Here is a 26,017-nt window from a genome sequence, read left to right as displayed (position 1 = left end):
TTGCTGTGTACTGCTTGCTATTATGAGATGCATGTTTCTTCCTACCTGATGTATGTTATCTGGAATTGATTACTGTGTACTGCTTGCTGTTATGAGTTGTGTGTTTCTTCTTGACTGATGTATGTTATCTAGAGTTGATTACTATGTATTGCTTGTTATTCTTGGATTATGTTTTGTTTCTTTCTTTCTGATTGCTGTATGTAAACTGGAGATTTTCTCCCCGGACCTCTGCTGAAAATGGACCTGTGTTCTGTCAGACTATCCCAGTAAACAAATCTAAAATAAAATAAAATAAGGCTTGGCCAAGGGTATGAGTGCAGCATATCATCTGTGAAATGCAAAAAGGCAGACAGTATTGCACCCAGTCTTAATCAATAAACCTTGGCTTATCAAAACATAATGGCCAATGGGTGACCAGTATTGGAATCTAGTAAATGGCAGGCAAAGGATATAGCCAATTGGGGCTGAGCAGTGGACTGACCTGGGAGACCTTTGGAACTCAACAAGAGCTCTGACAATCATGAATCTAAAGACTGTCATAGTGCTACAAAGGAAGAGAAAATACTGAGCTGGGTGTCCACAGGAACACAGAGGACTGGAAACCTATTTTCATGTGCCCAGGCCAAAAAATACAGTCATGTAGTATGTACATAGATTCTAAATATTTTTAAAAACGTAATATACAAGAAGTGTCCACAGTAAAGCCCTTCCATCTACCTGACCAGTTATTAGCTAACACTCGCCTCTTTATTTGGTTCATATCCACTTCTTGATTGTAAATTAATATTTTTATAATTGTATTGGTCTGTATAAATTTTGTATATATTGGCTTCTACTGGTCTGCAAATTGCACACAAATATAAATTCAAAGTTATTTGTAACACACTCAGAAATTCTGCTGAAGTCTGGCATTAAAGACAACAGCACTCACTTTTTTGGAAATTCAGTAAAACAGTTTGCTCCTACGCCATTCTGCTTAGAGGAAAGTCCAAAACCATCTATATGCTGACAATAAGAACTTCAGAATTTCATGATTACCCACAAAAGTAAAACCTTTATCTCACCCTGTTATTAACCTCCCTCTTGACTTCCTAAAAGTTGTAGCCAACATACTGAAAAATAGATCCAGCGTGTAGTCAACATACTGAAAAATAGATCCAGCGTGTAGTCAACATACTGAAAAATAGATCCAGTATGGAAGATTATATTCCACCTCCATTTCTCTGCATAAATGAGGACCTTTCATATCATCAAAAAATACTGCCTATTGCACTAGTTGCCTGCCCCCTAGAGGTATATCTTAATGCCTCAGCATTCTGCTCAGTTATAATCTTATATCTCATACACAATGTAAATTTTGCCTAATGGCAGAAATAACACTGCTTTGTCTGACTTCACTGGGTATATCAGTTGTGAGGTTAAATTTAAAAAAAAAAAATACCTGAAGTGGATTCACTTTAGAACACTGAAAGCCCATAACACTGAAATTCAAAACATTGACGCCAACATCTTGAAAATTCAAAACACTGAAAACTCAAAATATTGAATCTCATAAAATTGAAAATACATAGGAAAGCAACATATACTATATTCTATCACTGCTACATACAGAAACAAAAAACAAACCATATTACACTTCTTCAAATATAAGCAAGGGGCAAGCCCCCCCTGTGCCCCCATACCCCCTTCTACTTAAATATATCAACTCCAAGATCCCACCAGATGTCTTACGTTGTAGTATAGCAAGTAAGAAGGGAACATGACTGAGGTTACCTATGAAACTCCAGTAAGTATCGGTGAGATATATAGTAATGTGTAATGTTTTAACAGTAAAGTGGTGTTTCTAAGAGAAGGTTGAGGATAGTTTTTTACAATTTAAACAGGCAGTCATGAAGCACGGAATGGTATATTTGCCTTTTTGTTCTGTGTAGTGCGATCTCGGAGTTGATATATTTAAGTAGCAGGGGGTGTGGGGAGTGGAAGGGGGCTTGTCCCCCTGCTTATATTTTTAGAAGTGTAATATGGTTTGTTTTTTATTTGTCTCTGTATGTAGTTGTGCTGGCATATATTAAATGTTGGTTTCCTATGTACTTTCAGTGTTATGGGATTCAATGTTTTAAGCTTTCAGCGTTTTGAATTTTCATGATTTTGATCTCAGTGTTTTGAATTTCAGTGTTAATGGGCTTTCAATGTTCTAAAGTGAATCCCCTGAAGCATACCATACTGTGTCACCTAATAAAATCATACTGACTTTTAAATGTTGACCTACAATTAAGAGTTATGTTAATGATAGGGAACCATGTTGTAAAATGGAACAATGCCACAACCTCCCAATACTGAATCACTTTTGGAGTCCCACATGTTTCTTTACTAGACCTGCTTCTATTCACCTTATTCATAAGACATCTGAAAATATTGGAAATAATTGATTCACTATACCAAATATGTTATTTATACCTCCACTGCATCTCCAGATTATCTGAATTCCCTCCTGAAAAACTCCATATATTTATTTGACTCCTAGTTAAACACTATGGATGATCTTTAAAACACTTCCAAAAAATCTATACTTTTTTATAAAACTTCAGTTTACAAGCATTATATTTATTTATTTATATGTTTGATGATCATTTGGATAGACTGGTTTCTGGCTGTTTTCAGCCATGACTCCAATACAATGTGTGAATATAAATTAACAAAAATAATTTATTTACATTCAGATATTGTACACATTTCACATTATCATTCATATTCAAAATAAACACACTAACATTCAAAAACTATGTGGAAATAAGAATGAATTACCTAAGATTCACATTTATATTTACATTTAGAAAAAAATATGCTACTCGTTTGTAAGTATAGTCATACCGGTAGTGATATTATATATTTCAGATTAACTTGAAACCCAACAGGCTATACTACATATAAAGCAAAAATCAAATCCTACTTTTACTCTGTAGAGCTCCAGTAGACTTGCTAACATCCTGTCCTGCTTCTATTTTCTAGGTATAAGAGTCTACTGAAGAGGTTAAAACCACACTGGAGGAGTCAGCTCTAATTACTTAAATACTTAAACTCATGCAAGTTGTATTTTTAATGGTAATTTCGTTAAAACTCTTAATATCTGCTTAATTGACTCACCATTAATTCATGAAATTGGCAAACATTTAACTTTTGAGAATCAGTTAAGCGTTTTCTCTCCAATACAGAAGGTAATTACAAAAACAATATCATATTAGTAATGCAAATTATACAGAGCAAAATCATTCCTAACACTAAAGCCCGTGTCACTGCTGCCAGATCATACCTTTGTGTATTACAGCCAAGATAATCGATGAAATATTAACAGCTACAAGGGATTTGATGCCTGTATGTCTGTTACTATCTTTAAGGTCGTCAGTTTGCTTAAAAGGTGCTGAAGAGTAAAGGTCACCTCTGAAAATGTTTCTTCTTTACCCAGGGTGTTCAGCTCCATCAATGAGTTTCCTTCAACAGGGATTTGCAACTTTTAAAATCAATAAATAGTTTTTTTTTTCTTCGCCATGAAATTCTTCAAAAGACTTCTGCTGTGGAGTCTCAAAGCTTCCTTGTCCTATAATGTTTTCTTCGATGTAATATAGCTTTGCACTACCACATATAAATTAAGCATGGATTAGATGTTTCTCAACTTGTTTTGCATTTCAGTGCTGCTCGGGTTATGAGGCACAGTATGATAGGCCTGCATTAAATCTGACAGCAGATTCTTTAATTCTGGCCCAGGACTAAGAAACACACCAAGGAGTTTGTAGCAGTGCCCTCTTTTCCTTTCCGCTGGGCCATACATCTACTGATTCCCTGCTGCACAATTGATTTGCCTGAGCTGTAGACTTACTTACAGAGACTACATTTTTCCAGTTGTGTGAATAGCTGGGACTGGAAGGCATGAAATGTAATGGCTATGGACAATATAGGGAAAAGTGTGAGAAAACTATTTTTAGTTCTGAAAATCACTTTCAGCAACTGAAACAAAAGGACCATTAGACCATCTGTAAAAGAAGGTTCAGCATATAGACTTGTAAGCACCACAGGAAAATAATGTTAAATATTCAGATTATGCACTAATTCAATCTTCTGTTTCTCTACTTACATGAAGATGTAATCCAGCAGGGGAAAGTATTTTATTTATATATTTGCTTTTGTTTACTGGAAATGTCTGTCTGGATATTGAAATACTTATTTTCAGTGGAGGCTTGTGGGGAAAAGTTCCAAATCATCGATGCAAATACATTTTTGACAATTCAAAATAAAAACAGTTAACAAAGATTTACAAAGTATTTCAAAGCAAACGGTCAACAAACATTATTTACAAAGCATATCCAATTAAGGCAATACATGTTTTCAAGATACTGAGAGTAGAAATTTTAATTTCATTTTCTGTGCACAAACCGTACATAGCGGGAATCGCAATAAAAATAATTTAGTAGTTTGTCTAACCACAGGAAGTCATTTTGGGTTACAAAAAAAAAACAGTAATAAACATGCATCATACATCAAGGCCAGTTAAGTAGAATATCTAGACAAGACTTTGAAAGTCAGTTTCTGCCCACAGTGTTGTTTAAATTTTGAGCTGCAAGTTTGTTGTGGACACCTTTTCAGCTATGTGACTCTTCTTTCAATCAACAGTACTATCAAAAGGCATACTTTTTTGTAAGAAACAAACCAAACCCTCTGTGTTTTACACGAGGACCTGTCTGTGAGACATGTAAACACCTTAGTGGTGATTTTACAAACTAACTTTTTTGCAAAATATTATGGTGCCTTTCCAGTGTATTTTTGAAACTGAACCTAAGGTTTAACAAATAAAGAATAGTTACCTAGGTCTCATTGGGGTTAGAACCTCATATTAAAGTGATCATGAAGGCTTAAGAATCAACCAGGCAAGGACTCTTAAAAATGAAAGAAATGGATAAACGTGCACTATAGTTTCAGTTGAAGTTGTAAATTGGTGGGGAAGTAAATGTATGAGGGCTATATTTGGTTCACTTTTACATACTATTTTAAGTAAAACTATTCCACTTCAGTTTGAGATGTGCTAATATAAGCCCAAATTACATTTGGGTATTATACACTTCAAGAATTAATAAAATAAGAGAGACTGCAAATGAAATGAGGTTTTGCATGCATTTTGCTGCTGAGATGAAGGATAGAATGGACAGTTGATTTTAATTTTGGTCATGATGATTAAGGAGCATATGAGGAGTGAATATTAATGAAATCAGTACAAAATGGAAGCACTAATTTGAAATCAGTACAAAATGGAAGCACTAATTTGAAATCAGTACAAAATGGAAGCACTGTCCTGAATGATCTCATTGTTTTTATTAGTTACTTTGCATTTCTGCTCAAAAAGAACGCATTTAACCTATGAATTTATTTCATTTTTCACTTTTCAGGTAACACTTTTTTTTGAAAAAGAATAGTAACTGCTCAGTGATTATTTTTCTGAATTTGACAAGTCTTTAAAAGTGAGTGATGAGCTGAAAACATTTTTATAATTCATTTGATAGGTAGGTAATAACCTAATGAGAAAAAAGCCATATACTAGCATTTTGCATCCAGGAAATGGGGAGAATTCACTCAGGTTTCAGGTCAGTGCAATTCAATTAACATTTTGTTTATCTAATACCCTGAGTTATATGTAAAAATGAAAATTTTTGAGAGTATGTTAATTTATTACCAGGAAAAAAAAAACAGAAGAACCCTCAGCAGCAATTCAGTTTTATGTGTTCCGGTAGCTTTGTCGCCTCACAGTAAGATGCTGTCCGGTTAGATTCTCAGCTAGAGCGTCATCTGCGTGGAGACATGCGTGAATGGGCGTACCTTCATTGAAGGTTGTGCGTCAGGGCTGGTAACTCGGCACGTAAAAATCAACTACCAATCATTAGCGGACCGGAGTTCCGCTGTGGCGACCTCTAACCGGGAAAAGCCAAAAGACACAAACAAACTCTAGCTTCTACATGCTTATATAGAATTAATTAAACAAACCTCTTTAAAACAATGATATGAAATGAATAATTTTGATAGAATAATTTATGGAAATCATATTAAAGTATTTAAATAATGGCATACAAGTAGTAATTATGTTACAGTAAGCATTATTACATGAATTCAACAAGTGAAACCTCAACATGAATATGTGACTTTGCAGTTGATTGTAGGGTAATGTTAATGGCAACTACAGTGGCTGCAGACAGAAAGATGCTATATTAGGCAAGTAATACACTTTGCTTGGCAAAAAACGTTGAAATCACTGGCTAAGAAGTGCCATAATCTGAATTAATGCATGTCACCATGTCTCCATGCATTCACTAGAAAATATGAACTGCAAATTAACCATGACAGCTGTAAGGGCTGTTACAGTCCCCCTTCTGTCGTTACAGTCCCCCTTCTGTCGTTACAGCCCCCCTTCTGTTATTACAGTCCCCCTTCTGTTATTACAGTCCCCCTTCTGTTATTACAGTCCCCCTTCTGTTGTTACAGCCCCCTTCTGTTGTTGCAGCCCCCCTTCTGTTGTTACAGCCCCCTTCTGTTGTTAGAGCCCCCTTCTGTTGTTAGAGCCCCTTCTCTTGTTACAGTCCCCCTTCTCTTGTTACAGCCCCCCTTCTGTTGTTAAAGTCCCCCTTCTCTTGTTCATAGGTTCATACTAGGCTATCTGCCCTGGGGCATTTACAAGCCTAGCCCGAGTGTGTTTGGCTTCCACCACCCTTTGATTTGAGTTTGCTGTGCCCTTTTTAAGGTTAATTTACTGTGCCTCTGTCTAGCAGTGACACAGAAGTAATCCCCGGGGTAAACCTACGATCTCCCATCCACTCATCAAGATTCCCCTTGAAGAGAGTCAGTGAGGTGCTCTGCCTAACATGGACTGGGATTCTATTCCAGAGCGAAGGGAGCCTTTGGGTTATGAATCTGTCCCTCCAGCATGTTCTATTTATTTATGTGCTGAGGTTCAAGTCCCTCGAGCGTGTGGTTCTAAGGGATTTAGATTTTCTGAGATGGAGCATGTCCATTAATTCTGGGTTGGACATAGCTTTGTATGTCAGGCATAGATTGCCTCGAAGTAGGCGGTATGCAACTGAGTAGAGCTGGAGTTTTTTTTAACCAGGCAGCATATGGGATCTGTTTGAGTCCCTTGATCCTCTTTGTGAGGTACTTTTGGGGTCTTTCTAGTTGCTGCAGGTGTCGGGTAAGGTACATCCCAAAAGGGGCATTGTATTCTATGATGGGCCTGATGAGGGATGAATAAAGGGGCACTATTACCTCACTTGATCTAGATGTGAATTCTTTCGTGATAAGGTGGGCTATGTCGAAGGTCTTTCTAACCATTTTGGCAATGTGGTTGTCAAAGGAGAGATTGCTATCAACTTGGGTCCCCAGGTCCCTAATTACTTTTTCTGTACTTAATGGGTTACCACCTATGTGGTAATTTGTGGGCACTTTGTTTTTGCCAAAGGGTATGACTATACACTTTTTGGCATTTAGCTTTAGGCCATGGCTCTGGCACCAGTTATCCGTCTCTGTGAGACCTTTTTGGAGGATGTTCGTGTCAGCTGGAGAGTCAATTATGGCGCCCAGTTTGCAGTCATCTGTGAACTTGGTCAGCCATAGTCCTCCCGTGTTGGCCTGTACCTCGGAGAAGTATATGCCGAACAAGAGAGGTCCCAGGACAGAGCCTTGTGGGACACCACTTGTAACCGGTTTCGAGTCTGACATGGCTCCGGCAATTCTGACTCTGTGGGTTCTGTCTTTGAGCCAGTTAGCAACCCATCTTGTAACATAGAGGTTTATATTTAAGCTGGATAGCTTATCTATGATGCCCGAGTGGGGTATTGTGTCAAATGCCTTTGCGAGGTCCAGATAGGCTGTGTGGACTACCTTCCCTTCATCTATGGCCTTGGTGACTGTTTCGAAAAAGTCGACCAGGTTCAAGAGGCAGGATCTGCCCTTGACAAAGCCGAATTGGGTAGGATCTAGTATCTGTAGGTCCCCAATGTCTTTGTTTATGAGTTCCCTGATGATCCTCTCCATGGCCTTGCAGATAAGGCTAGTCAGGCTTATAGGGCGATAGTTACCAGGGTCTGTTGAGGCACCACCTTTGTGGAGTGGGACCACTGTTGCTGTACGCCATTCTTTGGGTACATATCCTGTAGGGAGGCTGAGATTGTACAGCAGTTTAACGTGAGGGTTTAGTTCTTCTTGGAGTTCATGTAGGACACAACCCGGGACACCGTCTGGTCCCATTGAAGCAGTGTTTTTTGCTTTGGAGAGGGCGGTTTTCACCTGAGCATCTGAGATGTTAGGGAGGCTGCACTCTGCTGGGATAGATATTTGCTGTTTTGGGGGGTAAGGTGGGAGAAGTTTGCACTGAAACTGTCTGCCAGGATGTTGGCAATGTCTGTGGGCTCAGTGTATTTTTTTGTCATTTAGAATCAACTCTGAGCCCCCCTTCTCTTGTTACAGCCCCCCTTCTCTTGTTACAACCCCCTTTCTGTTGTTACAGCCCCCTTCTGTTGTTAGTCCCCCTTCTGTTACAGTCCCCCTTCTGTTGTTACAGTCCCCCTTCTGTTGTTACAGCCCTCCTTCAGTTGTTACAGTCCTCCTTCTGTTGTTACAGTCCTCCTTCTGTTGTTACAGTCCCCCTTCTGTTGTTACAGCCCCCTTCTGTTGTTAGAGCCCCTTCTGTTGTTAGAGCCCCCATCTCTTGTTACAGTCCACCTTATGTTGTTACAGCCGCCCTTCTGTTGTTACAGTCCCCCTTCTGTTGTTACAGCCCCCTTTCTGTTGTTACAGCCCCCTTCTCTTGTTAGTTCCCCTTCTCTTGTTATAGCCCCCTTTCTTTTGTTACAATCCCCTTCTGTTGTTACAGTCCCCCTTCTGTTGTTGCAGTCCCCCTTCTGTTGTTACAGTCCCCCCTTCTGTTGTTACAGTCCCCTTCTGTTGTTACAGCCCCCCCTTCTCTTGTTACAGCCCTGCTTCTCTTGTTACAGTCCCCCTTCTCTTGTTACAGTCCCCCTTCTCTTGTTACAGCCCCCTTCTGTTGTTACAGCCCCCCTTCTGTTGTTACAGTCCTCCTTCTGTTGTTGCAGCCCCCCTTCTATTTTTACAACCCTGTCTGTTGATGCAGTCCCCCTTCTGTTGTTAAAGCCCTCCTTCTGTTGTTACAGCCCCCTTCTATTTTTACAACCCTGTATGTTGTTGCAGTCCCTCTTCTGTTGTTACAGCCCTCCTTCTGTTGTTACAGCCCCCCTTCTGTTGTTGCAGTCCCTCTTCTGTTGTTACAGCCCCCCTTCTGTTGTTACAGCCCTCCTTCTGTTGGTTCTTTTTACTTTTCTTGTTGATTTTTTCTTCTAACATTTTGGTGTTTAACTTCCCCTCCCTCCTCTTTCTTAAACAATGACATAATTTTGCCCTTTTTAGTACTCATGTGTATTTTTTGTTTAATTAGCTTTATTATTTGTTTAGAAATGCTACTTAGAAAAGAACAGGGTGTAAAGAGATCTAGTGATACTGAATCAGTTCTCATAAAGTGTAATTGCTGCTTCAAACACCTGTGTCCCATATACCTTTGGGCCTTCTATTTGTTGAGCAGAGAAAAACAATCAACATTCATTAGACAGAATAAACGAATAGACATTTTTTTTCATTTATTCCAAAAACGTATGTGCATCCCAAACTGTTTCTATATGAAAACAGTTTTATTGCTGTGAATCTTGTAACAGCTGTTAGTGAACTGATGTAGTCAGTAATATTTTATGCTTCAGGAAATCAGCATAAGAACAGAAATGACATGTAATACATACAGCAAAAATGGAAAAAAATATATACGACTAGAAAGGATAAGCACTATAGTAGTCAAATAATATCCAGCTTGGCTAAGCTGTCTTGTAATAAAGCTGTACTATGTGGAAGTAATTGAACTTCAGGCCAGGCTGCTGACATACTATAAGTGCAGCGGATCTTTATGTGACAACAGAGCCTCACTGATTCAGCTATGATCCTTTGTGCTGTAGTGCTTGAATCAGGCAACCATGGCCATTTTTCCTATAGTTTGGGTAACATTTGGGACTTTCACTGGGTACCTGCTTTCTCTGACATATTAGCGGATTAACAGCAATGTATATTGGGATGGATCATGATGGCACTTGTGTTCCATGCCTTTCCTATCACTGCCTGTTTCCCATAGCAACACTAAAAGTATACTAAAAGTGTAGCCCACATCTGTAGACATCTCTATGGCTCCATTCCTTACCTCCCCAGGAGGATACAGATAGTACAAGGTTAACGTAATCTTTGTGGAGGGAAATACAAATATAGCTGACTGCTCATATCAGCTATATGTTTTATCCAAAAGTGGTATAAAAAGTGTCAAATTTGCTTGGTCACCATCAGAATATACTTCCCAGGTAGACTTTCCTAACAAAACCAGAAAATGAATTTTTATTCAGTTTATCACTACACTAAACAGAAATGAAAGTGATATTTGCAGGCCTTATTTGGGTTGTTGTTCTAAAGAAGGTCTGGTATGTCTTATATGAACTTGAATGAGTCTAAACAACTGTGGCACAATAAAACAGAAGCCTACACTTAGCTCAGACAAATTCATACTTATGTCATAGACAAATATGATTCACAACATAACTGATGTGACAGCGATCTAAGATGAGAGAAAGAACAAGCAGCCTTATTTTAAAGCACCATTGCTGAATTTTCTTTAATATCCTATATAAAACGAAGGAAAATTAAGTCTATCCATGTTGGTACTACTGAATCATAATAACCATTCAACGTCATTTAATTATGTTTTATATTTGTATCTGTTCTTAGCAACCTTTTAACATACATTAAAACCAGCGGTGGAGTTACGTATAATGTATAATATTAAGAACCAGCAATGATAGAAGCAGTTCCTAGGAAATAATATGCATCCACAAATGAAAATGCGCCTCCCCATCTATATTAGGATGCATTCAATAATGTGGTTTGGAAAAAAAAGGCTGACTAATCTCTCTGTAGACTGTCTGCTAGCAGAAATGCTGAAGTGTTATATCTGAAGCTTGCATAATGGCCCTTTATTGCTACAAGTTTGTCTAAAGTATCTCACTTTTTCCATGATATTTTAATAATTTGAGGGAAATTGGACACACATTCGCTCTTTTTACTTTTCAAATAAAAAGTACTGGAAAAGGCAGTATTTCTTATTTGTTGCACTCATTAAAATCTAGATGTACTACTTGCATATAAGCTATTTATGGACAAAATGACACTATTTTATAAAAGTTTTTTTTGTAGTTTTGCTGACTCTGATATCTTTACATATGCACAAGAGTAACTGAACTAAAGAAAAATGAAGAAACATCACCTTAACAAACAGAAACTAATTTGAATGTGAACTGGGTGCCTGTTTCCCAAATATGACTAATTGCAAATAAAAATTATGCTACATAATTATTTAAATCACCAGTCTTATTTAATTTTTCATAGCAGAGCATTCTGTCAAAAAGAAAATGGGGCAGTTTTCTAAGTTAGATATCTGACTTTGAAGGAAAGATTATTACTACCATATAAAATTATCTCTGTGTAACCTTAATTACATGAGCTTGTATACTAATGGGGTGAAAGAATAGGAATTCATTTGGAGATCAATCAAAATCAAAACCAAAAGCCAAGAAACACCAACCAACTTGCAAGCAGGAACAAAAGTTTGTGCACTAGGTTTTATTAACCACTCCGACTCTTTCATCTCAAAAGACTTATTCAGAATCTGAAGTAATCATTGTAAACCCTTAGTTTATATAGACACACCCCCGCCAATAATATGAAACCATTTAAATCACATGACCTACTGGATAACAGATTTAGTCTGAGAGAAAGGGCATGACACATCCCCACCAATAAAATGAAACCATTTAAATCACATGACCTATTGGATAACAGATTTATTCTGAGAGAGAAGGCATCAGTACTCCTCTCCTTATTGAATAAAATAACTTTCTGGTCTTGTTCCTTCATGGTTACATTTTTTAAGCCTACCCAATTTCCCTCCAAAGGTGAAAATCAAACCGTGTACCTTCTGTCTAGGAGGCAAACACCTTAACCATTTTACCAGCCCTCAGTTATTTAGTTAGCTTATCTTTTAGTAAGGTAAGTTCGCAGATGACTGCAAACTAGGAGCCATAGTCAAGTCCCCAAATGATGTGGACATCCTACAGAAGGGCCTCGCTGAGACAGATGCCTGGTGTCAGAGCCATGGCCTCAAGCTCAGTGCCAAAAAGTGCAGTGTCATCCCCTTTGGTAAAAACTCTGTACCCATGAACTACCACATAGGCAGCAATCTACTTAACACCGAATGCTTGATAAGAGACCTTGGGACCCAGGTGGACAGTAGTCTCTCCTTTGAAAGTAACATCGCCACAGTAGTCAGGAAGTCCTTCTATGTAGCACACCTCATCATAAAAGGGTTCTCATCCAGGAAAAAAGAGGTCATTGTTCCGCTCTACTCGACACTCATTAGACCCATTATAGAATACAACGCCCCTTTTGGAATGTACCTCACAGACATCTGCAGCAGCTGGAAAGGCCACAGAAGTACCTCACAAAGAGGATTACTGGCCTCAAACAAATGCCCTACAATGACCGCCTCAAAAAACTCCAGCTTTACTCCGTAGCATATCGCCTACTCCGAGGTGATCTCTGCCTAACATATAAAGCTATGTCAAACCCAGAGCTGTTGGACATGCTACACCTAAAGAAATCCCAGTCCCCCTGAGCTACACACTCTAGGGACCTAAACCTTGTCACCACAATAAACAGGACATGCTGGAGGGATAGATTCCTGTCCCAGAGACTTCCCATACTCTGCAGGCTACCCATCTATATCAAGCAAAGTTCTTCATTAGCACTGTTCAAGAAAAATCTTGATAAGTGGATGGGAAATAGGAAATATACCCTGGAGATCACTTCTGTGTCTCTGCTAGACAGTGGCACAGGAAAATAACTTTCTTGGGTGGCGTAAGCCAGGAAACCTTGTTGGCTAGGCTTATGTAGGCCCCTGGGCCGATAGCCTAGTACCTACCTATGAACCTATGTAAGTTAATTGGACCTTCTCTGCCATGTCCTAGGCAGATATAGAGAGAGAAAATAAAACACTCTGATATAAAACTCATAATGCAACACTGATCAGTAATCTTTAGAAATAAATAGTTTCAGTTTGGATGCAGCATAACTCAACAACTTAACTTAAGAGTAAATATAGTACAAAATATACAGCTATAGACAAGTGCCAGAAGACAAGGAACTCTGTATCACTTATAAAAGAAATAAACTGTAATAAACAAGTATAGTTATGAATAACTGTACTTAATGTCAATGTGTGAAGTTGTAGCTGTTTTATCAGTCTCATCTGGTTACAGATCAGTTAATAAATTCCTTATTTTTGTGTCTGCAATATCATTCACTATTTTTTTAGTTATGTTGTAAATTAGGTTCTGTAACATTAACTGGCATTTGTAAAATAAGTTTGTATATTGTTGTTACTCTGTAGTCTGGCTCATGGCTGAAATGAGTTCTAAAATGTTGGGACTGGTTCTCACCAGTATTGCACCCTATGCTCACCACCTACAGTTACTACATGGCTAAATCTGATCACTGTTCAGTAGCACGCACTATGAGGGGAAAACCTGACTTACCACAAACCCCTTCTGTCTTTAGAGACTAAGGCAAACTTAATCCAGCTCTTGCACGCTGCCACATTTGTGGATAATTCTGTCAGCATAAGGCATAAATGCAATGACAAATTCAGGAAAAAAGTTATGGTGGAACCCTACTTTAAGGAAACTTTACAGAGGAAGGAACTCGGCAAATAAAAATAAAAACAAAATCCCATCACCTAGAGATGAACGAAAAAGTTCATCAAAGAACTCAAAAACAAAATCCAATCCCCCAAACGTAAGTATGAATTGATAACTGCTACCTCTGTTAAGGACAACCACAAAGCCATATAAGAAATCTTAGAAGTAATGCCCAACATTACTCAGAGCTAAAACATCGCAACAACACTAACTCATCCCCGAGGACATAGCCAATATACTGACAAATTCAGCTCTGACTTTACCCCTATATCTCTGCCTAACTTATCCTATCTTATTAGCACACCCACATCTCCTCCTCTGATCATCTCTGAGCAGATAGAGAATCCCAAGCTGCCTTTTTGTGAGAACCAGACACTATCTCCAGATTCAAGCCAGTGAAATGGAGAACTGCTGTAGTCATTCTATGATACAAGGAGGATCCACTACTGATTTAGGAAACTATAAACCTCTAAGCCTCACCAGCCTTCTCCACAAAGCAATGGAATGCGTCATTATGGAACCTTTTAACAAAGACACAGGCAGTCTGTAAGCCATGGATCTGAGCCAGTCTGTGTTTGTTTAAAGCAGATCCTACCTCTTGAACCTAGTGGCCTTCTTTTACCATGTTTCTGTTGCATTAGATTTGGTGAGATCAGATCACACTACTACCTGGACCTTGCCAAGGCCTGTGATATGTCAAGCCAATCAAATTAAATGTAAACCTGTGTGTTATATACTGGCAAGGAAACTGGCTGACAGAATTCAATCTATTACTGTGGGAGGCACTCTCCAAAAAAATAGTTATCAGTTGTATCCCCCAGTTTGGTCCTAGGACTAGTAGTCTTTAATATTTTCTTCTCTGATGTTAAAGCTGGCATTGAGGGCTTCTATCTGACCAAGTTTTGCAAATGACTGTAAACTTCGAGCGGTCATTAACCCTCCATCTGACACTTAGACTCTTCAGGCGGGACTGGCATGTACCGATAAGTAGTGTCTGGACCATAACAAGAAATGCAGCACTGTGTCCGTAGGCAAAACTAGGCAACTATGCACCTACTACAAAGGCGTCACCTCTTTGAAAATTGACTCAGCTATTAGGGACTCTGGCATTTTCATTGACAACAAACTATCCTTTGATTGCCATTTATCCATTGCTGTTAGCAAATCATTTTTACTTGCACAATAATCACCAGGGGTATTGTATTTCTTCCAGATCCAATGAAGTTAACAAGTCTCTTTATCCCCCATCAGGCACATAATAGAGTATAACGGGCCTTTTAGTATATACCTAAACATATGGCCCAGCTTAAGAGACTGCAGTATTTTCTCACTAAGATAAAAAAGGGCATGACTTCTTTGAGCAACTCAAACTTCCGTAAATTGCTTTCTCTCTTTTCTGTTTCTTACAGATTGTTCAGATATGACCTCTGTCTAGCCTACAAAGGTTCAAAGGATCCAGTCCTATGTGACTAATATCCAAGTGTCAGATGAAACAAAGTTGGTGGACTTCTTCAAGACAGTCACAAAAGCCCTGGATGAAGGCAAAACTGTGCAAACTGCTTATTTAGACCTAGGGAAGATCTTCAACACCATTCCCTACTCGGGCATCATTGATAAACTTACCCAACTGAGCGTAGAGCAATATATAGTTAGGTGTGTTGCTAACTAGTTCACCAGTAGAATAAACAGTTAAAATATGGGACTCTTCATCCACTTCAGACCCGTAGCCAGTGGAGGACCACACAGCTCAGTGCTGGGAGCCTTGTTGTATGGAATTTACTTTTCTGAAGTACAGGCCAAAACAAAAGGTGTGTGGCTAACAAAGTTTGCAGATGACTGCAAGCTGGGCATGACCATTGAATCCCCTAGTGACATTGTCACCTTTCAGGAAGGCCTTCCTCAAACCAACAATTGGTGCCAAAATCACTGACTCAAGCTAAATGCCAAAAATTGCATCATCATCATCCCCTTCTTCATGGAGACGTCCCTGTGAAGCACTACATTAATAACATCTCAAGTACCCAATCTGTGGTCAGAGATCTGGGCACCCAGGTTGTCAGCAACCTCTCCTTCGACCATCATGTTTCCACAGTGGTAAGGAAAGCCTTTTATATTGTCCATCTCATCAATAAGGGCATTGCCTCCAGAAAAAAAGAAGTTATAACCCCCCCAAACTTCTCCCTTATTAGACTTATTATAGCATACAATGCGCTCTTTGGTATGTCTCTCGCCAAGCACCTTCAACAATTGCAGGCACCTCAGATGTACCTTACAAAGGAATTTCAAGGTGTCCAACACCTGTCCTATGCCAATAGACTAAAATCCCTGTCACTATACTCTGTGTCCTACAGATTACTCGGGGCTGACCTCTGCCTATCCTATAAGGCAACTGCGGACCCTGTCTTGATGGAAATGCTGCACATTATCACGACAAATGGTACTCGATGTAGTGACCTCAACATGAGTAACGACATTAACAGAACCTGCTGGACAGACAGTTATTCTCTTTGAATTTGAATGTGTCTATGATATTATGATTTTCATTCCATTTTTTGAGTAGTTTTTTTAAAGGGGTTAGACGTACATTTCTTTTGTTAGTGGTCTTAGAATGATCTAAAATGCAATTAAAATCACCATCTATTTTCAAATTACCTCTATATGTTTTGCTAATGAGATCTAGATGTTTTTTAGCTGTTCCTATGCCTGGAAACCAGTATACATTTACTAGTGTCAAAATTCTATTGTTGAATTTTATTATTACAAGCGTTATACATCCTTGTTTGTCTTCATAGCTGTATAGAACTTGAGAATTAATATTTTTTCTCCATAAGATCATTACTCCCCTAGTTTTTGTTTTATAAGATGAGTGGGCTAATGGTGAATACTCATTTGGATTCCCTAGATGTTTTTCATTCATTTTGAAGTGAGTCTCTTGAAGAAAGGCCACTTGCGCTTTATTTAATTTTAAATATTTTAATAGGTTTGATCTTTTCTTTGGATTGTTTACACTATTAGTGTTTAATGAGAGTAATGTTACGTCCGTATGTTTTGCTGAATTTCAATTTTACTAGTACATATAATAATACCCAGACACCTTTCATAACATTGTAGCTAATAAAAGTTTTTCTCATTTTATGTATCTTTACTAGATTGGATTCTTTTTAACACATTTAGATTGGAGTTCATTTCAGACCATAGTAGAAGAAAAAAATATAATATAAGAAGTATTATTTTTAACAATGTAGTGCATAATTTCAATATTCCAAATATCATACATGGAGCGATATACATTCCTAATCTGATAGACAAAAAACAAATCTATCAGATTATCCGTCATGTCTTAACAAATGTCTTTGGGCTCCATATTTAATTCACTGAAGAGCTTTTAGATTTATATGAGTAAACCAACCTTTAATTAATCATATTAATCTTTTAAAGTTTTCAATTAATTTTGATTACATATGTAACTTTGTTCTCATGTTTCAGTATATGTTCATCTTTTCTCAAAGATGTGATATCTTTGTATAAGAATGAATCACAATAAATGGATCCTCTGATACTTTAACTATGCTATAACACTGTCATCAGTCCATACTATCCATCTGTTAATGAGCAATCATTAGATAGTAAGTTATTGTTTCATCAGATATATATGTTCTCAAACAAATGGCATGTGTCTATAGAAGATTTAATATAAAACCATGTTTTTAAAGATAGAATGTTTAGACTGCAAATCAGTTAATGTAAGTCATATATCCTGCTGTATAGGTTCATAGGTAAGTACTAGGCTATCTGCCCAAGGGCATATGTAAGCCTAGCCAGAATGTGTTGGCTTTCGCTGCCAGCTTAGATTAGTTTCCTGTGCCTCTGTCCAGCAGAACCACTAGTTCCCTGTGCCTCTGACCAGCAGAGCCACTGCAGTGATCCCCGGGGTAAATATTCTGTTTCCCATCCACTCGTCAAGGTTTCTCTTGAAGAGTGTTAGTGAAGGGCTCTGCCTAATGTAGAATTGGAATCCTTTTCCAAAGCATGGGGAGTCTCTGGGACAGGAATCTATCCCTCCAGCAAGTCCTATTTATCATTATGGTGAGGTTTAGATCCCTAAAGCATGTGGCTCTGGGGGATTTGTTTTTTTAGATGGAGCATTTCCATCAATTTTGGGTTGGACGTGGCCTTGTATGTCAGGCAGAGATCACTTCTGAGTAGGCGGTATAGAACCGAGTACAGCTGGAGTTTCTTCAGTCAGGCTGCATAGGGCATCTGTTTGAGGCCAGTAATCCTCTTGGTGAGGTACTTCTGTGGTCTTTCCAGCTGTTGCAGGTGTCTTGTAAGGTACATCCCAAATGGAGAATTGTACTCTATGATGGGTCTGATGAATAAAGGGGCACAATAACCTCTTTTGTTCTAGATGCAAACCCTTTTGTGATTAGATGGGTCACATAGAAGGATTTTCTAACCACCTTGGCAATATGATTATCAAAGGAGCGATTACTATCTACTTGGGTCCCCAGATCCCTTATTTCATTTTCTGTATTTAGGGGACTACCACATATGTGGTAGGTCATGGGTACTTTGTTTTTTCCAAAGGAGATGACTATGCACTTTTTGGCATTTAGCTTGAGGCCATGATTTTGACACCAGGTATCCGTCTGAGTGAGACCCTTCTGGAGGATGTCTGTATCAGCCAGAGAGTCAGTTATGGCCCCCAGTTTGCAGTCATCTGTGAACCTGGTCAGCCATAGTCCTCCTGTGCTTGCCTGTACCTCTGAGAAGTATATACCAAACAGGAGGGGTCCCAGGACTGAGCCCTGGGGGACGCCACTTGTAACCGGTTTAGAGTCGGACCTAGAGCCTGCAACTCTCACCATGTAGGTTCTATCTGTGAGCCAATTGGCAACCCATCTTGTGACGTAGGGATTTATGTTCAGGCTGTTGAGCTTGTCTATAATACCAGAATGGTGTCAAAAGCCTTTGTGAGGTCTAGCTAGGCAGTTTAGACCTCCTTTCCCTCATCTAAAACATTGGAAACTGTCTCAAAGAAGTCCACCAGGTTTAGGAGGCATGACCTGCCCTTAAAGCCAAACTGGATAGGGTCCAATGTTTGGAGGTTCCCAATGTCTCTGTTAATGCGTTCCATGATGATGCACTCCATAGCCTTGCAGACCAAGCTGGTCAGGCTCATAGAATGATAGTTCCCGGGGTCTGTTATGGCTCCACCTTTGTGGAGCAGGATAACTGTTGCTGTGTGCCACTCTATGGGTACGTAGCCTGTAGAAAGGCTGAGTTTGAACAGTGTGTTTAGGTGATGGGTTAGTTCATTTTGGGGTTCGTGTAAGAGACAGCCTGGGACTCCATCTGGTCCCATTGAAGCTTTGTTTTTGGCTTTGGATAGAGCTGTTTTAACCTGTGTGTCAGTGATTGCTAGGGCTCTACATTCTTCTGTTATGGTTATGGGCCTTTTAAGGGGTAGGGGGTTGGGTGAAGTTTGCACTAAACCTGTCTGCCAGAATGTTGGCAGTATCAGTTGGTTCAGTGTATTTTGTGCCATTCTGCACTAACTCAGAGCAGATCTGAGAGTTTCCACTTAGGGTCTTGACATAGCTAAAGAACACTTTGTGGTTATCTTTGGAATCCTTGACAATTTTTCTTTTGAAGCTAGCCTTGGATGATTATATGAGGGATCGTAGTTTCTTGCTGATACTGATCAGGGATGTCTTTCATTCTTGGGATTTTACTCTCTTCTGTACTAGTTTCCTCCTTCTATTGTATAGCTTGTTTATGGCAGGGGTCCACCAGACTGGTTTCCTTTTCTTGGAGGAGTGAGTCTTGGTTTTGCTTGGGATAGCATGATCCATGCATTCTTGCAGGTGCTCATAGAATGCCTTTGTAAGGGATTCAGCAGCTTGGAGAGTGTTGTCCTTTAGCATGGGGGCTGTGAACCTTTCCACCTTGGTCTTAAGTAATGTGAAGTCTGCTTTTGAAAATTTTTTCATGGTGGTTTCCTTGATTGGGGGTGGGGGCTGAATGTGGATATCCAGAATGATTAGACTATGGTCTGATCTAACCAGCGAGGGGTTGACCTCTGGTGTAGAACACTGGGTGCCCATGTTGATGACCAGGTCCAATATGTTGTCACCTCTGGTGGGGGTGTTGACCAGTTGATCCAAGTCATTCGAGTTTATAAATTCTAGGAAGCATTGGGCAAGGCAGTTAGCACTTGAATAGTTCCCCCAGTTAATGTTTGGGTAATTGAATTACCCAATATTAGGGCATTTGGTAGGACCTTCATATTTTCCAGTGTCTCCAGAAATGCGGAATGGGGGTTCCGGGTCATGGTGGGTGATCTGTAGCAAGCTACAATTTGAATTGCAGTTTTGCCCATTGATAGTTGTACATGGATGATCTCTGAGGCAATGTGCTGCGCCACTAACCTGGAGGTGTGGGTATCCTTGATTAATATGGATACACCCCCACCTATTGTGCTTCGATCTGGGTTCTGTGGCCAAAATGTATGGTATGAGTTATAGCTTGGTAGTGCTGTGGTGCTCTCTGGAGCCTTGAACCAGGTTTCTGTTACTGCACAGATATCGATGTTCTCCATACTGAGGAGTGCCTCATATGATTCTACATATCATGTAACATATTTACATATAATCATCCTGCTGTATGATTCTACATATCATGTAGCATATTTACATATAATCATCCTGCTGTATGGTTCTACATATCTAACATATTTACATATAATCATCCTGCTATATGATTCTACATATATTGTAACATATTTACATATAATCATCCTGCTGTATGATTCTACATAACATGTAACATATTTACATATAATCATCCTGCTGTATGGTTCTACATATCATGTAACATATTTACATATAATAATAATGCTGTATGATACTACATATGTAGCATATTTAGATATAATCATCCTGATGTATGATTCTACATATCATGTAACATATTTACATATAATCATCTTGCTGTATGATTCTACATATCATGTAACATATTTACATATAATCATCCTGCTGTATGATTCTACATATCATGTAGCATATTTACATGTATTCATCCTGCTGTATGATTCTACATATCCTGTAGCATATTTACATATAATCATTCTGCTGTTTGATTCTACATATCATGTAACATATTTACATATAATCATCCTGCTGTATGATTCTACATATGTAACATATTTACATATAATTATCCTGCTGTATGATCCTAAACATGTAGCATATTTACACATAATCATCCTGCTTGTATGAGTCTACATATCATGTAACATATTTGCATATAATCCTCCTGCTGTATGATTCTACCTATCATGTAGCATATTTACATATAATCATCCTGCTTGTATGATTCTACATATCATGTAACATATTTACATATAATCATCCTGCTGTATGATTCTACATATCATGTAACATATTTGCATATAATCATCCTGCTGTATGATTCTACATATCATGTAATATATTTGCATATAATCCTCCTGCTGTATGATTCTACCTATCATGTAGCATATTTACATACAATCATAATGCTGTATGATTCTACATATGTAGCATATTTACATATAATCATCCTGATGTATGATTCTACATATCATGTAACATATTTACATATAATCTTCCTGCTGTATGATTCTACATATCATGTAACATATTTACATATAATTATCCTGCTGTATGATTCTACATATCATGTAAAATATTTACATATATTCATCCTGCTGTATGATTCTACATATCATGTAACATATTTACATATAATCATCCTGCTGTATGATTCTACATATCCTGTAACATATTTACATATAATCATCCTGCTGTATGATTCTACATATCATGTAACATATTTACATATAATCATCCTGCTGTATGATTCTACATATCATGTAACATATTTACATATAATCATCCTGCTGTATGATTCTACATATCATGTAGCATATTTACGTGTATTCATCCTGCTGTATGATTCTACATATCCTGTAGCATATTTACATATAATCATTCTGCTGTTTGATTCTACATATCATGTAACATATTTACATATAATCATCCTGCTGTATGATTCCACCTATGTAACATATTTACATATAATCATCCTGCTGTATGATTCTACACATGTAGCATATTTACATATAATCATCCTGCTTGTATGATTCTACATATCATCTAACATATTTACATATAATCATCCTGCTGTATGATTCTACATATCATGTAACATATTTACATATAATCATCCTGCTGTATGATTCTACCTATCATGTAGCATATTTACATATATTCATCCTGCTATATGAATCTACATATGTAGCATATTTACATATAATCATCCTGCTGTATGATTCTACATATCATGTAACATTTACATATAATCATCCTGTTGTATGATTCTACACATGTAGCATATTTACATATAATCATCCTGCTTGTATGATTCTACATATCATGTAACATATTTACATATAATCATCCTGCTGTATGATTACATATCCTGTAACTTATTTACATATAATCATCCTGCTGTATGATTCTACCTATCATGTAGCATATTTACATATATTCATCCTGCTGTATGATTCTACATATGTAGCATATTTACATATAATCATCCTGCTGTATGATTCTACATATCATGTAACACATTTACATATAATCATCCTGCTGTATGATTCTACAGATGTAGCATATTTACATATACTCATCCTGCTGTATGATTCTACACATGTAGCATATTTACATATAATCATCCTGCTTGTATGATTCTACATATCATGTGACATATTTACATGTAATCATCCTGTTGTATGATTCTACACATGTAGCATATGTACATATAATCATCCTGCTTGTATGATTCTACATATCATGTAACATATTTACATATAATCATCCTGCTGTATGATTCTACATATCATGTAACATATTTACATATAATCATCCTGCTGTATGATTCTACCCATCATGTAACATATTTACATATAATCATCCTGCTGTATGATTCTACCTATCATGTAGCATATTTACATATAATCATCCTGCTGTATGATTCTACATATCATGTAACATATTTACATATAATCATCCTGCTGTATGATTCTACAGATGTAGCATATTTACATATAATCATCCTGCTGTATGATTCTACATATCATGTAACATATTTACATATAGTTTTTTTGTGGAGACTTTCTCATTTGATGAGATTTGTAACTCTATATATTAATAGGCATAGTCAAACATATAGCTAACTATTGACTAAATGTGTATATCTAAGTATTATTCCTTGTTATAGATTTATGATGGCATACATTTCATATGACTAAGTACCTTTATCACAATGCATATAAGTTTATCATACATTATTATAGAGTCAAATAGACCTTTAATATTAAAATATTAAGGATGCTCTGTCTTGTTTAAAAGTAATGGGATAGCCTGTACAGGTATAGAAATGTATTTTGAAATATACCTTGTCATTGTCTCTTCCAAAATATCTATCTGTATTCGTCTCCTTGAAAACATTAATAGATTTATTTTATTCATAGATTCTCAGTACACCTTCAATAATAATCAATATGTACAGCAATACATTGACTAACTGTATTCAATACTAAATACTGAGGTTGCTAATTCTTTACAGTTTATATAGCATTTGAGCTGTATTACTATTAAAGGGAGCTGTACTTGTTTCGTTTGCAAAGGGCTCCATCTTGTGGTTCAACTGAAAATTATCTGATGTTTCTATTAATATTCAAGCATACAAAATTGTTCATAATTGAGACCGTTTTCAAAGCCTATGCGTTCCCGCAATCAATACTAGGGCTAGTTATGTTTCCTGACATCACAACCAATATCTGTATTAAAATAACTTAAAAAGAAAAAAACAATATTAGTCTTTATACAAGTGATGTCATGTGCTTCATAGGTTAGCTTCTCCGTCTTCGTACAGAAACTGTCACATACTAATTTCTCTCCCTTTAATGGTTCATAATTATTAGCTACCTAGATATATCTTTGAAAGTAATGTGATGCCTTTTCATGTTCAACGAATTCTTTAAATATATTGGAATGAGCAATCATTGTTCTAGATGTATAGGGTCATACGTAGGTACTAGGCTATCGGCCCAAGGGCCTACATAAGCCTAACCAACAAGGTTCCCTGGCTTACGCCACCCATGAAAGTTATTTTCCTGTGCCACTGTCGAGCAGAGACACAGAAGTGATCCCCGGGGTGTATTTCCTATTTCCCATCTACTCATCAAGATTTTTTTGAAGAGTGCTAATGAAGAACTTTGCTTGACATAGATGGGTAGCCTGTTCCAGAGTATGGGAAGTCTCTGGGACAGGAATCTATCCCTCCAGCATGTCCTGTTTATTGTGGTGACAAGGTTTAGGTCCTTAGAGCGTGTATATCAGAGGGATTGGGATTTCTTTAGGTGTAGCATGTCCAACAGCTCTGGGTTTGACATAGCTTAGGCAGAGATCACCTCGGAGTAGGTGGTATGCTACAGAGTAAAGTTGTAGTTTTTTGAGGCGGTCAGTGCAGGGCATTTGCTTGAGGCCAGTAATCCTCTTTGTGAGGTACTTCTGTGGCCTTTCCAGCTGCTGCAGATGTCTGTGAGGTTCATTCCAAAAGGGGTGTTGTACTCTATAATGGGTCTAATGAGTGTCGAGTAGAGGGGAACAATGACCTCTTTTTTCCTGGATGAGAACCCTTTTATGATGAGGTGTGCCACGTAGAAGGACTTCCTGACTACTGTGGCGATGTGACTATCAAAGGAGAGACTATTGTTCACCTGGGTCCCAAGGTCTCTTATCACGCATTCGGTGTTAAGTAGATTGCTGCCTATGTAGTAGTTCACGGGTACAGAGTTTTTACCAAAAGGGATGACACTGCACTTTTTGGCATTGAGCTTGATGCCATGGCTGACACCAGGCATCTGTCTCAGCGAAGCCCTTCTGTAGGATGTCCACATCATTTGGGGACTTGACTATGGCTCCCAGTTTGCAGTTATCTACGAACTTCGTTAGCCAGAGGCCTTCTGTGTTAGCCTGTACTTCAGAGACGTAAATACCAAACAGGAGAGGTCCCAGGACAGAACAGTATGATTTCTTTACAGCTGTACTTTTGAAATGATGAAAGATTTAATTTTATGTCCATACCTCTACCAAGTGGACCTAGGTTCCATTGCCCATGTGGTACTTGGATACATTGCAGACAAATATAGATGTTTGCTTTTACCTTGGTAAAGAGGCTTAATGGCAACTGGGATTCCTAATGTATGTGCAACCATAATTTTCTATGCCCTCTCTGCTCTACCTTTTTTGCCTGCTGTGACATCCCTCTTCAAAAGGAATGTCCTATTTTATGCTGGACTTGTAGCCTTATAAATGTGGCAGAGTACTGGGAGGTTGAAATTATAGTGTTGATCAAGTTTACAATATTTTGTAGTCAGATGTTATTAAATGTGCATATTGCTCTAGGTAGTCTGACATTTGAGAAACAGTTTTTTCCCAATTTGAAATCACTGAAGAACATAATTTATTTAATATGTCGGCATCCCTTAAGTGAAAAGTACATCTGTTCATCTCCTTGGATTAGATACTCAAGCAGTTAATGCTATTGCCTCAATTTTGTGGTCCTCCAGTTACACACTTGTTTAGAGTACATTTTGTTTAAAATATGCAAACCTACCTATGGTCATAAGGGTTTACACTGGGTACTCTAATATGTAACAGTTTCACACAGATCTTTCTTGTATGTATCAGTGAGTCAAGGCTATTCTTCTAAAGAGGGAGAAAGCAAATTCAAAAACAGTTGATAGATTTCAGATATTGGTTAGTAATGCAACAAGTCATTCTTAGAACAAAAGATACAGGAAAGTCTCTTTCAGACACATAACCCTTGGGGTCGTAGCAGTGCTAATAATAAACAATGAAGGAGTCAGAAATCATTGAATAACTTATGAATGCAAATATTTTATGCAATAAAGAGGGTGGAAGATTTTGCATTGCATGAACATACAGGTAACACTTTAATCTTCACAAGGAAGCACAAAGCTCTTATTTGTGTATTCATAATATTAATTAATACTG

This window comes from Protopterus annectens, chromosome 7.part0 (genome assembly GCF_019279795.1).
Source record: "Protopterus annectens isolate FY-2018-M chromosome 7.part0, PAN1.0, whole genome shotgun sequence".
Taxonomy (NCBI): Eukaryota; Metazoa; Chordata; order Ceratodontiformes; family Protopteridae; genus Protopterus; species Protopterus annectens.
Note: the sequence above shows the minus strand (reverse complement) of the source record.